The following is a 4,226-nucleotide window of genomic DNA, read 5'->3' as shown; positions in this document are numbered from 1 at the left end:
CTCTCTCTCTCTCTCTCTCTCTCTCTCTCTCTCTCTCTCTCTCTCTCTCTCTCGATGACGTAACTGCTGTAGCTTTCGAAAGCTATTTCCAAACGCATCCTAAAATATAATAAATTAAGTAACATGTAACTTCGTCGAACGAACATCGAACGAGCGTTTGCGTGCAAGAAGGAGACGTTCCACTCGCGAGACGAATGATCGCACATACCCTATGAACTTGCACGATGGCGAACAATTATTCGGAGAAAAGTGATCTCAGTGTATCGAGAGTTTCGTCGCTTTTTAGAAAACGAATTAATTTGTCGATCAAAAACGCATACGTTTTATGCATCTATTCGTTCTGTTCGAACGAAAAAAATTATCGAAATACAGTGGCTGCCAAAAGTTTTCGGCAAATGTAGTTTTACGACCACCCGTTCGTCAGTTTGTGTATCGGTTAATAAGATTCTCATTAATTCTTGTCTCAAGATCAATTTAAGGACACGATATTCTAAACACTAGAATATACCAAATACTCGCGTTAGATTAGATGTTTATTTGTAAGGATCGTTTATCGGGGCGATGCGATAAAATGATTCATTGACTGTAAAGTGGCAGCCACTCACCTATATATTTCGTCCATTCTTTTCTCTCGACAACTTCTCTGGTACAAGTTTTTTTTCTACGGTCTCTCTTGGATTACGTGCACGATTCCGAAGAAAAATTGTTAAAAAAAACTTTTAATCATCATGAAATCGATAAAGCACGTGCAGTAAATTTATTTTCGTAATCAGTCCGTCCCTCGATACTCCTGGATCGCTTTGTCAATTCCTGATTGAATCTCAGTGTTCATTCGCGATTCATTCGGTACGGTTAATCCGACTAGCATAAATGATCTTCTTCCGATTGCATAAAAAAGTAGAAGAGCATGATATAAAATGTCATTTCAACGAAATCTTGTAGAACCGATCCATCTCGCGACGCGTCGTCGTGTCGATGTGCGCGTACGTGTGTTTGTGTGTGTGTGTGTGTGTGTTATATGTTGAAGCACAAAAGAATTCTCGCTACGCAGGAGCCACAGACGCGAAGTGCAAGTCGGCTAGAATGCACTTTTCTGCAATCGAACGTCACACCGATTCGTTCTCGCCCGGCTTAGCGAACGCCGCCCCGCCGCTTACGTAATAAAAGTACGTGTACGTGTCTGTATGTCTATCTGCATACGTACGTGTGTGTTATTTTTCTTCTTTTTTTTTTTTTAAGTATGTACAATAGCACAGCACAATTGCAGTACGATATCGAGTGCGGCTCGCTAAAGTCTCTCTCTCTCTCTCGCTCTTTCTCTCGTTTCTCTCTCTCTCTCTCTCTTTCTCTCTCTCTCTCTCTCTCTCTCACAAGCTCTCACTCATTCTTCCTGTCTCTGTCTCTCGTACACAGCGGTGCAGCCACCCATTTTAAAAATTGCTCTCTCTCTCTCTCTCTCTCTCTCTCTCTATCCCTCTGTTCTTTCCTTTCCCCACTAAACCTCCCTCCCGCCATCGGTTCGCACAAAAGAGTGTCCACTCTCTGATATACATGTTTATACATACATATATATATCACTTGGCACGTGTACCCTCACACGAAGCCACTTTGAAAATTGGTTCACGTTTCGTCTGACCAACGAGGACACGACGAGCCCGGTCGCGCATTTAGCGCGCCGCTGATTGCGCGATCATCATCGAACACCTCGCTGCTAGCCGTTTACTCCGTGGGAAAAAAAAAACGCCGTTCGATCCTTCGAGGGTTCTATTCGGTTTGTCGTTGATTCTTTTTCTTTTTTCTCCTTTTTAGCGACAACGCGCGTGCGGAGCGCGTAAGAAAGTCGCGTTCTTCCTCTCGACCGCGCCGCGTTCGGTTTCCGCCTCTAATAAACCGGGATAGAAATACGGTTTCACAATTTCAAATTTGAATTATCGATAATACGTCCGACGTTGAAGGCCTCGATTCGAACCACCAAGCGGAACAATAGGCCGCGATGACGTCGAAATGACGTTAAAATGAATTGTTACTGTTCTTTAATGGTCATTTCGGAGTCATTGCGACGTCATTTTCATGTCATGCGGGCTCGATTGAGAAGTGAGAATTTTAACAGCCGTTTTGGAGCCCTATCGATATTATTTTGCCGATGTGCCCCCCACTTCGAAAGCGGAGAAGAGGCGGGCCTCGAGAAATTCGCGAGAGGAAGGCGCGCGACTTCAAGCACACCTCGTGCAGTATCGGAAATCGCCGGTCGGTTTATGAACCAGTGAAAACGAAATAAAATGCACTTAATCTCAAACAAAAGCGTTAACGCACGCAGTAGGATTCAATCGCCGGTGCCACCGAAGTCGCTGCTTTAAGCTCGTGACGTATCTCGATCGGGCATTCGGAGACCCTTCGAACTTTCGCGCTTTACCGCGTGAGATAAAGTAAGGCGGGGCAGGGCATAGTCTCGAGGATTAAGAAAAAGGTGGAAAACGAGTCCCTTCTAAGTATTTACTCGCCTCCGATTGTCAGAGAGCGCGCCCTTTCGTGCAGTTTTACTCGACACTCGCCCCTCGCGATATCCCACTTAAAGCAGCGACCGATTTCTACATCTTAAAAAGAGAACAAGAAAACAAGGTAACGGGCTAGACTAAAAACGCCCCCTCCCCCCCCCCCCCCCCCCCCCCCGTTTCGGGGGGGACGGCGAATAAACTCGAGACTTCAGCCGCGCGCGACCTGCGCGAAAGGAAGAAGAAAATAAAGAGAAACCACACGGCCGCTTTCGACCACCACCCCCCGCACTTCCGGCGCCGAGGGGTGGATTCAGAATTCGACGATTCTGAATCTTTTGACTAGAGGCGAGGAACCACCTCGGTCCCTCTTGGAACTTATTACAGTGGACTAGAACGCTAAGAATCGGGCACGAAGCGCCGAGTTCAACGGATTAACTTACACTAATATGGCAAACTATGGCACGAAGTTTGCTAAGTGACGACCGAAGTCGAGATACGCGACGAGTCGTTTAAAATGCGAGTCTTAAAACTAAGTCCGACAGAGACGGCCCGCTTGATGTGAGAGACAAATTTGTGTGTATGTGAGAATAATAAATATATAAATACGGAGAACTCTCTCTCGTGTGGAGAATGAAGTAGAAATTATAGCATGTAATCGATATCCTCGATAGCTCGTTCACTCGGTTCGCATCGATTCGTCTCGTTTCTCGACTTCGAACGTCGATTTTAGGAGCTTCAACGTGAAACGATCTGTCGATCACAAATACTCGGGAACGCACTAGCCTAAGAAGAAGAAAAAAAAAAGAAAAATAGAAAACGGAAACGTAAGATCGTACTTTGGTAGATCTGATTCGGATCGCTTTGCGGGCTTCGTAATGATCGATCGCATTCAGCGGTTAGGACGCTCCTGCTTGACACAGCTCGATCTTAAAAGACAACACGTCGACACGCTCAGCATTCGCATAAAAAACGGTGATATTGTACTTCGATCTTTCTCATTTCTGCACGTAAATGAATCTCGGGTGTCTGCAAAGGACGTCTACTCGCACAGCACACTTTATTCGAGAGATGTTCTGGGAACGTTCCGAGAACGTCCTCTGAACGTCTTTAAGACGTGCTTCAGAGATCCGTGCTGTATATAGATGAGTATTTAAAACTACTTCGAGTGTTTAAATTTGGCGCGGTTCCAAGCGGATTGTTTATCAATGGATAAACACACACGGTGTACTTTGTTCGAGAAACATTTTGAGAACGTTTCGAGAACATCCTCTAAGAACGTCTTTAAGACGTCCTTTAGAGACCTGTGCTGTATATGGGTAAATGTTTAAAATTTTCCGAGTGTTGTTTATCAATTGGCCGAAATTATATTCACTCAGGTATTTACGAAGGATACGTATATTCACGCACAGCATACTTGATTTAAAAGTCGTTCTAGAAAACGTTCTCGGGACATTCTCCGAACATCTTTAGAACGTCCTTTGGACAATCTGCGCTGTATGGGCAGATATTAAAAATTCTCCGAGTTTAAATTACACTTTGCTTCAAGTGGGTTATTTATCAATGGCCGAACGTCAAAAATTATCTTTTCTCAGGTATTTTTGAAGGACGTCTGAATATTTCAAATTTTCTCCGAGTTTAAATTTGATTTTGCCCCAAGTTGATTGTCTATCAACGGCCAAATATCAAAAAGCTTAATAAAGCTCTCTCTCTCTCTCTCTCTCTCTCTCTCTC

The sequence above is a fragment of the Trachymyrmex septentrionalis genome, unplaced genomic scaffold (assembly GCF_001594115.1).
Source record: "Trachymyrmex septentrionalis isolate Tsep2-gDNA-1 unplaced genomic scaffold, Tsep1.0 scaffold119, whole genome shotgun sequence".
Taxonomy (NCBI): Eukaryota; Metazoa; Arthropoda; class Insecta; order Hymenoptera; family Formicidae; genus Trachymyrmex; species Trachymyrmex septentrionalis.
This window is presented reverse-complemented; position numbering follows the sequence as displayed.